Source organism: Urocitellus parryii, chromosome 14 (assembly GCF_045843805.1).
Source record: "Urocitellus parryii isolate mUroPar1 chromosome 14, mUroPar1.hap1, whole genome shotgun sequence".
Lineage (NCBI taxonomy): Eukaryota > Metazoa > Chordata > Mammalia > Rodentia > Sciuridae > Urocitellus > Urocitellus parryii.
The window spans coordinates 57,661,327-57,675,511 of record NC_135544.1 but is presented as its reverse complement, the minus strand read 5'-3'; the positions used below and the strand labels follow the sequence as shown (position 1 = coordinate 57,675,511).

At 47.1% G+C, this 14,185-nt stretch overlaps 1 protein-coding gene across 2 annotated transcripts in view; it reads left to right on the top strand.

The window, feature by feature from the left end:
• Positions 1-6,371: 6,371 nt before the first annotated feature.
• Positions 6,372-14,185, top strand: part of Extl3 (exostosin like glycosyltransferase 3) — a 103,385-nt gene continuing 95,571 nt past the window's right edge. For both annotated transcript variants that reach the window (XM_026398842.2, XM_026398839.2), the window contains exon 1: positions 6,372-6,441. The gene's annotated coding sequence lies outside the window, so the exon portion shown is untranslated. The remainder of the gene's footprint in view (positions 6,442-14,185) is intronic.

Sequence of the window (14,185 nt, the reverse complement as noted above, 5' to 3'; positions counted from 1 at the left end):
TATTTGCTGTATGTCCTTGGGACAGTGTTTTTACCTCTCTGGGTTGGGGTTTCTTCACTAATAAATGGAATGTTAACAATTGATACTTATAGTCTCCTGTAGTTTTAAATTTCTAGATTCTGAGTGCATTTGTATTCATTTGTGTTTCTGGTGCTGGGTATTAAACCCAGGGCCTGTCACGTGCTGAGCATGGGCTCTACCTCTGAGCTGATCCCCAGTCTCCTGAATGCACTTAAATGTGTTTAAGTTTTTTGAATGAGGGTTTTGAGTCCTACTGTGACTGAAACTTTTTGGCTGGAGTGCATTTCCACTTTGCACAGCCAGAGGAATGGCCTTGCTTTCGGACCACCTGGCCTGAAGGGACTCGCTGCCCGGATGCTGAAGCCTGAGGTGACAGCCCCTCATAGAACACAGGGCACTGCTTTGGCTTCTCTGTCTCCTCTACCCATGCCTCTTTCCTTTTCTCCTCCTTCTTTTTCTTTAACTTTATTTTATTTATTTATTCTTATGTGGTGCTGAGGATGGAACCCAGCGCCTCATTTCTGCTAGGCAAGCGCTCTGCCACGGAGCCACGACCCCGGGCCCCTCTTTCCTTTCTTTATCTCTGGAAAATACTTCTCATTTTCTAAATCCTTGTGCTTTGAAGACCAGATTGGCTGGGGAGTGTCCAGGGGTCACAGGGTGACATCCAGAACGCCAGCCTGCAGCTGTCACCCTGGCCGTTCCTCCGATGTCATGTGGAATGAAAGCCCCAGCAGAGTGTGCACTGGGGATCAGTGGGACCGCACCACTGACCCGAGGTCCCTTTTCCCTTCTGTCATGGGGAGCTCTTTTGGTTCCAGCCTGTCAAGGAAGAAAGAGCCCCTTGCTCTGTGCTGTTGGCAAAGCCTGGAGCAAAGGATGTTCCTGAATGCCATGCCTCTGTGGCTACAGCGGAGCCAAGGTGACACTGAAGGCTGGCCAGGGTCTAAGTTGCCCAAGCTGACACCGAACTTGCCATCCTCCTGCCTCAGCCCCTTGAATCAGTGGGGTTACAGGTGTGCACCGCTGTGCTTGTCTCAAGTTTCCTAAGGCTGAAGCTTAGATTACTGGTTTTGGAGCTTTCTTCTTTCCTATTATCAGTAGGTTGCTTAATCTCCAAATATTTTGGAATTTTTCACCTATTTTTTCCTGTGATTAATTCCACTGTAGAACTGAGAGCCTACTTTGAATAAATTTTATTCCCTTAAATTTGTCAAGAAAATATTTCATAGCCCAGAATGTAGGTGGTGAACAGTGAGCTTGCCAAGAGTGTCATCTGCTGTTACTGAAGGCATAGTCATCTATCAATGTCAATGGCATCCCTTTGGTGGTGCAGTTGAGTTCCGTTCCATCTTACTGATATCCTTCCTGCAGGATCTAGCCATTTCTGACGGAGTCTCCAGATATAACAGTGGATGCAGGCATTTCTCCTTGGGATCCTGTTAGTTTTCACCTAATGCATTTTGGTGTTCTCTTATTAGGCGCATACATGTTAAAGATTGCTACATCTTCCTGGAGTCCTGACCCCACTGTCATTACGTAATGTTCTGAGAGTTCCTTGCTCTAAAGCCTCTGCTTTGTCTGAGATTTATGTTGCTACTCCATATTTCTTTTTAAATTTTTTTTAATATTTATTTTAATTAGTGTAAGCATGGTATATCTTTCTCCAGCTCTTGACTTTTTTCTTTAGTATTATATAAAATCTACCCTGGTAAATCTGTTACTTTGGAAAATGTAACTACTCTTGTAAAAGGCATTATAGTAAGCTATTTTCAGCCATTAATTCTTGAGTATAAATTAGTATATAAGATCCTTTCAATAAATAAGTAAGGAGAATTTTACATGTGGGAGGGTCAGTAACTCCCATAAAAAAAAGGGGGTCAATAATTGAGGCAGAAAGACAGAGGCCCCACAGAGAGAAAGGAGAGGCAGTCAGTTACGAAGGCAGAAATGTGTGCTCTTCAAGATTTTTGTACAGGGCTGATATTGCCTGATTGCTCGAGAGCTTTTCTTTCTAAGTCATTTCAATTAGTAGTTGTGCACAGAGTGTGCATTGGATATGGAGACTGTCCAGGAAAGCCTGGGGCTCCTGGGGATGATCTGGTGATTACAATCCTTAGTGGTTCCTTGTCTGCCTTAGAACTTGCAGTGGCTTAGGAAATTGAAAGGAAGACAAAATTGACTTGCAGACTTATTCCCTGAGGTTCCTGTTTGCTTCCTTCTTATAGTCACAACCTCTTTTATCATCTCAAACTCTTTTTTTTTTTCCTTAGGCTGCATAACGACAGTGCAGTGTGCCTAGTTGGCCTCAACTCCAGGATACCCTCTTCTTGTTAGAGAGGCTCAGTCTCCAGAAGATTTGTCCAGGCAGGACTGGCATTTCAGACAAGCCGAGTATGTGGTGTGTCTCTGTGGTATGATTTGGGGAGTGTCTTCAGGGTTGCCATGTCCTACTCATGCCTAAAATTCCATCCTTAGTGATTCATACATGTTTACACCCTTGCCTGGAAGCAAGAGATACAGAAAGAAAAGGCTGGTAACTTACTTCTGAATTTTGCTTGGAGATGTCCTATATCTAGGGTCATAGAGAGACTTCTGAGTCTTGGAGTGTCTTGCAACTTACCAGTAAAACCTATAAAATTCACAACAGGACCTTACGGGTTGGCACAGGGGAAGGAAAATCAAAGAGGCTTTCAGTGACTGTTTTTCAGGGAGCAGATTAATAGTGATGAGTTGTTTTTTGATCAAATTCAGACAAGGTCATGGCATTTAATACTGGCTCAATTGGTAGTTTGTCTGTCTTCTGTATGCTCTAGTATTCATGTTCGTGTAAAACACATGAAATAAAATTGCATGCCGGCACCCTACTATTTTGCATGGTCTTTATTGGAGCAAATTTATTACTGTAGTAATCTGATAGCTTCACTAAAATTCTGCTGAGTGGTATAGAAAGCTCTTGTCTCTCTTTGGTGACCATTTAATCTTTCATCTGCTCATCTATTTCCTCATCTTTTCACTCTTCTCCCATCACCCAATTCATACAGACATACAGCACAGTAATCCATACATGCTGTTGCCTTCTAAGAATGGCTGTATATGATGTTTATGAGTATCCAATGCAGATCTGTTCTTACTACCCTTGGTCCAGACCTTTCCCTAACTCCAGGATTAGCAGGTCCTCCCAACTGGACTCTTCAGGCTCTGTTCACTTCAGTCCTCCACCTTTATTTCATGTCCCATATGGGAGCAAAGTACAGAGGGACAACATGGAGACATCCCTGGACCCAGTTGGAAGGCTTGGGGTAGGCTCCTGCTTGATCCTTCTACTTCTGAAAGACAAATAGATTTCAGACAAGTCTACAGAGGAAATAACATCTTACCATATTGAGGGAAAAATATATATAACATTTATGCCAAGGTTCACAGCAGGTTAATCCAGGATTGCCAAAAGGGGGCAACAACCTGTGTCCATTAGCAGATGAATGGGTAACTGAAGTGGGGTGTATACATGCAATGGACTAAAAAGGGAGTGAGGTTTTGATACATGCTCCAGCATGGACAAGCCTTGATAACATTTCCTCAGCAAAGATGCCAGACACAAAGGAGAAACACAATATGAGTCCATTCATGTGAAATATCCAGAATAGACAAATTTGTAGAGATTGAAAGTAGATGAGCCAGGAACCATGGGGCCTGCCTGTAATCCCAGCTACTCAGGAGGCTGAGACAGAAGGATTGCAAATTCAAGGGCAGCCTGGGCAACTTAGCAAGACCCTGTCTCAAAAAAGGGCTGCTGTTATGATTTAGATGTGCGGTGTTCCCCAAAAGCTCATGTGTGAGACAATGCAAGAATGTGCAGAGGTGAAGTGATAAGGTTATGAGAGCCTTAATCAGAGAATTAATCCACCGATAAGGATTAGTGGGGTGGTAACTGTAGACAGGTAGGGTGTGGCTGGAGGAGGTAGGCCACTGAGGGTATGTCTTGAAGGCTTTACATTTCGTCCCTGGTGAACAGAGCTCTCTTTCTGCTTCCTGATTGCCATGCCCTGAGCTGCTTTCCTTTGTTGTGCCCCTTTGCCATGATGTTCTGCCTCACCTTGAGCCCAGAGCTATGGAATTGACTGACCATGGACCGAACTTCTTAAACTGTGAGCCAAAATAAATTTTTCCTCCTCTAAATTGTTCTTCTCAAGCAATTTGGCCACAGCAATATGAAAATTAACTAAAACAGCTGGAGATGCAGTTCAGCAGCAGAGTGTTTCTGGGTTCAATCCCCAATAGTGGAGAAGGGGCAGGGACAGAAGAGAATGCAGATAAGACGTTATCAGGGTCTAGGGGAAGGGGAGCAGAGGGTTATTGCTTGAACAAGTACAGAGTGTCTGTAAAAGGTGACGAAACTTTTGAAAATAGTGTTGATGTTTGCATTGCAATGTGAATGAAGATAACAACGCGGAATTCTACCCTTAAAAATAGTTAAGAGAGGGCTGGGGTTGTAGCTCAGAGGCAGAGCTACAGGCCTAGCATGTGTGAGGCACTGGGTTCGCTCCTTAGCACCACATTAAAAAAAAAAAAAAGAAACAAATAAAATAAAGGCATGCTGTCTGCATACAACTACAAAAAAAAATTAAAAAATAGTTAAAATAGTAACTTTTAAGTTTTATATGTATATATGTACAACATTTATCCCATCACAATAAAAAGTCTACAAAAGTGTATAATAATAATTAAACTATTAGATGTGGCTCAAGATTCCTGGCATGGGTATTCAATAGAGCTACAGAAAAGAGTGAAAAAACGTGAAGGCCCTAACACTAAGATCCAGTGTAAGTAAGAAAACCCCACCCACTTTAGTCTTCTCACCTGCTTTCGCACTCACTTTACACGCTCTAACAGGTGTCCACCTGAGTCCTCCTCTGGGCTCAGCTGCAGACCGAGTCTAAATTGGGAGAAACCACATGGAAGTGCTCAGGATAAAAACCGTGGGGCGCGAGCCCCGGATTAGCTACCCTACGTGTCCGTGTTCCTGAGACGGTCTTCTAAGGGAGACTGTGCTACCAAGAGAAGTGAGAGGAGAGATGTTTCCCTCCCAAATTTGAATTGCTTCATGTTTGCCCCAAGCTGCTGGGCAGCCAGGGAGTATCAGGGTGCTGATAGAATGCACTTCCTCCTAGTAGGTCTGTTCTCCCTGCCCTTCCCCCGCGGCCTCTCACTGGGCCATCCTGCTGCCCATGGCTCTCACACCCTGGTGGAGTCCCACCAGCATCACTGCCCAGCTGGACGCTGTTGAACCTGCAAGAGCTGCCCCTCTGACTACTTCCTACTGAGGTGCCCCAGGTACTTGGGCTTGCTGGTAACTGCAGGTCCAACTCTGCCCTCATGTGGGCAACCTGAAATCAGCCCGGGCTGGGGTATCTACAGCACAGATGTCTCGTGCCACGTGCTTTTATTTCTGGAGAGCCAGGTATCATTTTTATCACGATGTCACTGACTGGGCTTCTTGGATTGTTCTGACTCTGCTAAGAAAAATGGATCTCAATTTTTTTTTGGGGGGGAGGTTTTGTTTCTCTGCAATCTTCTGGGTCCCCAAGGCCCCAGGAGGCAGTGACCATTCTCAGTGAAGTCATAAAGTTTCTCCTCCCCCGGATGGTCTGGCTAACCAGGAGAGGTGGCTCCATTCAGGAAGGTATTCAGCTAGTGGAACTACCTTTTGTTATCACTCCTGAACCAGAGCTCAGAGCTCCTCACTGGACAGACTGTGGGATCCTGCTCCCCACAATTGTCAAACCCTTGACTTCTCTAGACATAACCCTTTAACTCCACTGGAACTGTTTCCTTGGGGCACGTGCAGCAGAGAAAACTCGTGGGTCGTTGTGGTCCCCGTGACCTAGCACGCTCTTATTCTCTGGGTAGACGTGGCTGCTCTGCGGTTTTGCCGGGAACAGTGACAGCCGGTTTCTCCATCAACTTGACATCATAGTTTTAATATCCAAAATTGTTTTTCCCGAGTTTCAAAAGCCTTCCCTAGCCTTAGAGTTGATTCAGTGACTTATGTCACTACGAGGAAGGTAGTCACAGCAACTTTTAAGCCCCGGATTTATTTTTGCATTTTATGGGGAGAGAGCAACAAGCAGCCTACGCTGCCCGCGCCGGGGCGTCCTACCAGTGCCGCCGCCAGGGGTCAGTGCAGGCTCGGAGCTGGCGGGAGGGTCCCATAATGCACCGGGCTCCGGGCCTGCGCCGCGGCCAGAACCCAGCGGCGGACGGCGACCCAGCCGGGTCCACCGGGGGGTGGGTGTGGCATCCCGGGGCGTGGCCTGCCGCGGGGGCGGGCCCTGCGCCGAGGGGCGGGGCCCGGAGCCGCGCGGCTCGCCCCGGTGCTGTCGCCCGCCGCTGCAGACCTGGCACCTGGCGGGTAGCAAGGTAGGGGCTTTTCGCGACCGTCCCCTTCGTGGGCGTGAAGTCTTTTCTTGGGGTGCGGTGGGGAAGCGCGGAGCCGGTGCCGTCCGGGGACCGTCCCCCACTTGTCGCCGGGGCTGCCGCGCGCTCGGTGCCGAACTCTTTGTCTGGCCGGGTTCTCCCGCCCTGCGTCTCCGCGGGCTCGGGAGCGGGTCCCCGTGCGGCGGCTGCAGGAGGCGACCCCCGCCGGGCTCTGCGCGGGAGCCGAGCGCTGGGGGCGGGGGCCTGACCCCGAGCCGCGGGCGTGCGGGTGGCAGCTGCCCGATGTGGCCCGCGCCTCTCCGGGCTTCGGTGCCCAGGGGGTCCTCGGTGCGGCCGCGCGGACCCCGCCGCCACGCCCCCCGCCCCGCGTGCGCGGCCGCCCTGGCCCGGGAGCCCGCGATCGGGCTTCTCGGAAAGTAAAGTTTGGCGGGTTGGAAGGTCTGAGCACGGGCGCCCGGGGCTGCAGGCAGCGGGGCTCCGTCGCCCCCAACCTGTTCTGGCTCTGTCCCGGCTCTGTCCCTTCTGTCGCATTCCCGTTACCCCAGTGTCCCCTTGGCATTAGTGTCCCACCCTGGACGCAGCGATGCTAGGGAGGCTCCACCTCCACCCACTTTTCAAAGCCCAGCAAAGTTTAGACCTCTAATCCCCATTCCCAGCTAAAATAAATCATATATAATTTTTAGTTGTAGGTGGACACGATACCTTTATTTTATTATGCGGTGCTGAAGGTACAACCCAACAACCCAGTGCCTCACACGGGCTAGGCAAGCTCTGCCACTGAGCCCAGCCCCAGCACTTTTTGTTTTTAATTTTGAGTCAGGGTCTTGCTAAATTGCCTAGGGCCTCACTCAGTTGCTGAGACTGACCTTGAAATTTTGATCCTCCTGCCTCATCCTCTGGGAGTATGGGCCCTAGTATCTGGTTGTTCCTTTCAAATCTAAAATGCTAAGAATGAACACAGTTCCTTTTAGGCTAGGCAGATCTCTTGACTTGATAATCAAAAATAAGAAAATTCTTTCAAATTGTTATGACTTTACCTCTGCCTATGGTGAGTCTAGGAGTTAGGATTCTAAATCCTTTTTAAGCAGAAACTAAATGGTCTTCAACTGTCTCCAGTTACTTTTCTTTAGAAGTGTCAATTTTCTTTCAAAGTATGAAATTATGAATTGTAGTGTTTGATATTTTTATTTGAAAGTTCTGCATTTTCCACATGTGATGTTAATGTTCATTTGAAAGCATTGTGTATTTTCGAGTAATAAGATAAAATTCCTTAAAAAAAATTAAAAACAACAAAAAATTCATCACAGCTAGTATGCGTTAGTGGTTCCCATCATGCCATCCCAGGAGTAGAACAAAGCCAGAAAGAGAGAAACAAAATTTAGTAAGCCACTAATAGTTGACAACACGCAAGAGGTAAAGGACACTATTTGGAGCTTAAAAGGAGCCATTTAGAGCTATTTTACAGCAAGATCACTTTGCACAGTAGAGGGCAAGCACTGTGAGCGCAGGGCTTCCAGAACTCCCTCTGGAAAGGGATTGGCATACAAAGACTTTTAAGCAGAAGCCACTGGAACTGAGTAGTTGCCCCATATCAACTCTAAGTACATGCTGTGGGTGAATTTAAGAAACAGGTGGTCCACTGCTTTGATGACCTTCCAATGCCCTCTGTGCTTTCAAATAAATAAATAAATAAAAAGGCAGCTGCCACAGTTCTTGCTTCAGAGGGAGGTAAATTTAAAACTGATCTGCAACCACAGACTGGTTTACAGGAATTGGCACAACTGGGTGACTCATCAATCACTCATTTTTGCAGCAGGCATTTACAGGCTCCTGCTGGATGCATTGCTGTGCCCATGCAGAGTGGAAAACACCACAAGCAGGATTTGCTAATGGGTCTGTGTCAATGAGACCTTGGAAGTAGGGGCCCAGAGCGTTTCTTAGAAGCTGATAAAAACTAAAGCATCTCCAGAAGATTCATCAAGATCAGAGTAACTCAATTTTTTTTTTTTTTTTTTTTTTGGTATAGAGGATTGAACTCAGGGCTGCTTAATCATTGAGCTACATCCCCAGCCCTTTTTATTTTTTGAGACAGGGTCTCAAAAATAATTTAACCCCTTGTTTGAAGAAGCTGACTTAGTTAGATAAAGCAGCCCAGAGACTGTTATACTACAGAGTGGGTTTGGTGTGGTGATGGGTGCTTTCCACTCCCACTCCAGTGTCATGGAGTTGGGAGAGGACTTCTGGAAAAGCCAGTGCCTGACGTCAAAGGATGACTAGCTGGGTGTGCTGACGCACACCTGGAATCCCAGCCACTGGGGAGGTTGAGGCCAAGGGATGAAAAGTTCAAGACCAGCCTCAGTGATAGTGAGACCCTGTCTCAAAGTAAAAAATTTAAAGGCCTAGGGATGTAGCTCAGTGGTAAAGTGTCCCTGGATTCAATCCCTGGTACAAAAAAAAAAGCTAAAGTAGCAAAGAAAGAAAAGGAATAATTGGAGAGATGGGTAGTGCACTGAAGGCCTTGTTAAGATGAGGGTAGCCACTGAAAACCTCAGCAGGAAATGGCCAGGAGCAGGCCTGCTAGATCACTTGGCCTGAAGTTGAGTGAAGGTAGGAAGCGGTGGAGGGGATTACCAGGAAGCAGGGTGGGCGTAGCATTTGTGGGATGCCCTGCTGTTTTCAGCTTTCTCTTTCTCCCGCAGTCTTCTGTTGAGTTTGGGTGACCACCCTTTGCAGTTGGCAGGGTAGGATTAGTAGCTTCATTTTGTAACAGCTTACCTAGGTGCTTTGTATACACCAACTCTGGTCCTTTTGAAAACTCTACAAATTAAGTTCCCACAGCCCACTTTTCAGAAGTTGACACTGAGTCCGAGGTGAGGAGGAGGGGGGAGGGAGGATTAGTCCAGCCCCATGCCCAGTGGGGGGGTGGGAAGAGACCGAGCAGCAAGGGGCCTGCTCCATCCAGATTGAAGCAAGACAACCCTTCCAGGCAAGCCCCACCTGAGGCGGCACCAATGACTAGCTCTGTCTATGCATTTAAAAGCCCCTTTGAACAAGAGTCTGAGGTTCCTCACAAAATGAAACATAGGATTAGCATGTGACTGGCAATCCCATTCTGGGTTTAAATCCAAAAGAATTCAGAGGGTCTCAGATACTCTACTACACCCCTGTTCACTTTTTTTTTTTTTTTTTGGTGATGCTGGGATGGAACTGCAGAGTCTTGTGCATGCTAGGCAAGTGCTCTGCCACTGAGACACTTTCCTAGTCCTTTTCAAATTTTATTTTGAGGGTGGGGTTGTGGCTCAGTGGCAGAGTGCTTGCCTAGTGTGTGTGTGAGGCATTGGGTTGGATTCTCAGCACCAGATATAAATAAATAAAATAAAGGACTATCATCACCAAGTTTAAATATATATACATATAATTTTCTAAAAAAATTTTATTTTGAGGCAAGGATCTTTCTATATTTCCCCGGCTGGCCTCAAATTTTGATGCTCCTGTCTGAGCCTCCCGAGTCGCTGAGATTACTGGTGTGTACCACGATGTTAGCTCATAACCAACACTCTTTACAGTAGCCCAAAAGTTGACGCAATCTATGTATGGATGAATGAGAAAATGTGTGTATCTACAGTGGCTATTGATCATCCTTTAAAAAGGAAGGGAATTCTGGCACTTGTTACAACATAGATTAATCTTGAAGATGTTGTGCTGAGTGTATGAGCCAGTTGCAAAGGACAAATGCTATATTATTCCCCTCGTATGATGTCCCTAGAGTAGTCAAATTCATAGTGCTTGGCACGGTGGCACACTTCTGTAACCCCAGTGATTCAAGAGGCTGAGCAGGAGGATCACAAGTTGGAGCTGGCCTGGGCGACTTAGTAAGACTCTCCCTGTGGGGAGATATGTGGCTCAGTGATATAGAGTATACCTGGCTCAATCCCTAGAACCACCAAAAAAAAAAGTTTTCATAGAATCCTGGGAGGAGGAATGGGGAATTAGTGTGTCATGGGCATGGAGTTTGCATTGGGAAAATGAAGTTCTGGAGGTTGGGGGTTGTATCACAATGTGAAGGTACTAATGCCACTAAACTGGACATTTAAAAATGATTGAAATGGTAGATTTTATCATACACACAGAATGTCCTATTGAACATCACAAGGTCAGATTACCAATGTCCAGGGGCTTGTGACAAATTTATGATAACACTAGGAAATGCAATTCAAAAAATGTGAAGCAGTTATCTCCTAGAATCCAGCCCAAGGAAGGAAGGCCAGCTGGCTTCTGAGGCTAAGCCTGGGAGATAGCAGAGATCTCCTTCTGTTTAAAATATGTCATGCAGCGGGCTGGGGATGTGGCTCAAGCGGTAGCGCGCTCGCCTGGCATGCGTGCGGCCCGGGTTCGATCCTCAGCACCACATACCACATACCACCACATACCTGTCATCCCATTGAAGTTTGAAGCCAGCCTCAGCAACTTAGAGAGACCCTGTCTCAAACCAAAAGCGGAGAGAGAACTGGGGTGTGGCTCAGTGGTTAAGCACCCCTGGGTTCGATCCCCAGTACCAACAACAAAAAAGAAACTTTGAAATGACTGACTTACTCTTTTTAAAAATATTTTTTAGATGTTGATGGACCTTTATTTTATTCATGTATTTATACGTGGTGCTGAGAATGCAACCCAGGGCCTGGGACATGCCAGGCAAGCGCTCTACCACTGAGCCCCAGCCCGGCCCCACTGATGCTCTCTTGTTCTTTTGTTTCTGCTTTCTTCAGCTTTTCTCTGTTTAAACCAACGTCTTCTGCTCGGCCCATTGGCCTTTATTTTATGAATCTGGTTGATTGTATTCTGGAATTGAAACTAAAGCCAGTTAAGATCTTTAAGCCATGGGATGGGGAGGCAGCTCAGTGGTAGAACACTTGCCTAGAACATGCGAGGCCCTGGGTTTGCTCCCCAGCACTGCAAATCTTTCAAATAATTGTCATTTATCCTTCGACAAGGTAAACCTCAGAAATCCTAGCTCTGCTGCTTACTAGCCACGTGATTTCACAGATTAATTTTTCTCATCCTCAGTGGGATATTACTATCTACCTTATATCGGTTGTTTTACCAAAGATAAGTTATACAGATGAAGAAAGTAAAAGCCTTAGTGTCCAGAATTTAATTACAAAAGAGGATGGAAGGAGAGAAGAGATAAGGGAAGTTAATCAATTAACAGCTGAATAAGAGGACTGGGGATACAGCTCAGTTGGTAGAGTGCTTGCCTCCATCATAAGGCCCTGGGTTCAATCCCCAGCACCAAAAACAGCTGACTAAGAAACCATCAAAAAGATCATTTATGCTGAAACCTTCACCTGAATCTCATCACCAGGGTAGGGGAGCCCTGTTTACAGGTAAATTTTTAGATATTAACCCTGATCAATCCAAAGACGGTAACCTCTGCCTGTGGACTGTCCTCCCATCCCAAAGCTCCCTGCCTCTGCATCCCATCTACGGCCAGCATAGGATCAGTGTAAACAACTTCTGACTCCCCAAATCTCCTTCACTGAGAAGTACGCTTGGCTCTGGTTCTGAGACATTTTCCATCTGCTACCTTACCTTGCTGCTGCAGCTTTGAAGAAATTTGTCCCAGGACTTGGTCTTTTTCTGGCTAGCATCGTAATAGCTCAGTGAACTCTTTCAGAAAACCCTCCGTCTCAAGAGTTTCGGTTTAACACAATTGATAATAAGTAAAAATAATAGCAAACAGTGATTGTGCTTTCCTCGGATCAGGTCCTTCATAAGTACTCTACATGCATTATTTTCTGTACTTTTTTTTTAAACTGGAGAGTGAACCCAGGGGGTGCTTCACCAAGCTACATCCCCAGCCTCTGTGTCTGCTCTGAGCTATAGGAGCAGAGTTGAATAATTTGACAGAAATGTGGATGGCCCCCTAAGGCCTAAAATATTTACTATGTGTCCCTTTACAGCAAGCATTTGCTGACCTCTAGCCTAGAATAAGACGTACAGAGGCAGCTGCAGAACAGAAACTCAGCCAGTCACAGTGTACCCAAGACTGCCCAGGGGCACACTGTACCCAAGACTGCCCGCGGGCACAGTTCAGTGAGATCTAGAAGGAGCACAGATCCCACCTGCCCTCATATTGGGGCCCGTGGACAAAGGCTGTGCTGGGCTGTTCTGGTGTCCACATGGACAGGGTTGAGGACGAGGGCTTGGGCTGGGCCTCTGCTGGCTGAGCCAATGTGGGGCCAGACTGCAGAGAAATCCAGGGTTGAGCCAGGTGCCGTGTGCACACCTGTGGTCCCAGCTACTCAGGAGGCTGAGGACTTTAAAGATCTGATCTTGGGCTGGGGATACAGCGGAATGGCAGAACCCTTGTCTGGTGTGTGTGAGGCCCTCGTACTGCAAAACAAATACATAATGTGAAGAATGCTGAGCTAGGCCAGGGAAAGGGGATGGATTCACACCTGGCCAAGATGGTGTCCACACTTCTCAACTGTTCTTGGCCCCGTGGCGTCTGGTCTGGCACCTTCCTGGTCCTCTGGCGTCCTTTGCCCTTCCCTGTGTCCTGTGCTCACTTGTGCTCTGCAGCTTCTGGTGCCCAAGGTCAACCTGGCACACTCCTCAGGCTTGTTCATGAACTTGCTTCTTCGGCTTCCCTTGTACCAGGGTTGGGATCTGTCCCCCAAGTGTTCATGAGCTGGCAGCTTGGTCCCCTGTGGCCGCATGAGAGGTGGCGGAACCTCTCAGAGTAGTGGTTAGTGGGAGGTCCTTAGGTCATTGGGGATGCTGGTCTCCTGGAGTTCTCACAAGTGCGGGCTGCTGTAAGGAATGCCTCCGACTCTCTGGCTTCCGGTCTTGCCACGTGATCTCTTCTCCACACACACTACCATTGTGAGGCGTCTACTCCAGGGTCTTCACCAGAGGCTGAGCCTGTGGGCTGTTCAATCTAGGATTCTCAGCTCCACAACCTCTTTTCTTTACTCATCTCAGGTATTTTGTTACAGCAGCAGAAAACGAACTAACACACCACCCTTCTGTACCCTCTGTACTTAGAGAAGTCCTCAGCCTCAGGACAATGCTGAAGCATTGCCTTGGCATTGAGATCTCACTGGGTCTTTCTGCCTGTCCTGAAAGAAGGCATCCTCTCTTCCTTCCTGCCTCACTCCATCTTCTGTCACAGTCCGTCACTCTGCTTAGGCATTGGTCACTCAGTCTGTGGATTCTTTGTGTTTATGTGCAGGGATCGAGCCCAGGGCCTCAGGCATGCTACGCATGCCCTACCACTGAGCTGCATTGCCTGCCCTGCCTATGGCTCCTTTGTGCTCATTGATGGCATTCTAATGTTAGTACTCCAGGCTGAGGAGGAGGATAGAGTGTTCTGAAGGGCCGGGAGGAATGAGCTTTCTAGCTCCAGAACCTGGAAATTATAGAGTAGAAATGAGGCAGATAAATGAAAATCCAGGCAAGCAAACTAAGGGTGGCGACAGTTCCACTTGGGTTTTTGTATTTGTTTTTCCTTTGTGAAGGATATTGAATAATTCAGTAGGAAATACTCTCGGCTACAGCAAAAACACTGTCAAACAGTATTGGAGTCATACCTCTCTAAAGGTGGATATCACAACGTAAGGCTACAGTGTATGTGATTCTGAGTAGACGTTTCCAAAGAGGATAAGACAGTACAGTCCCAAAACTCTGACGATAAAATATAAGTACAGACCTTGAAAAATGTAGA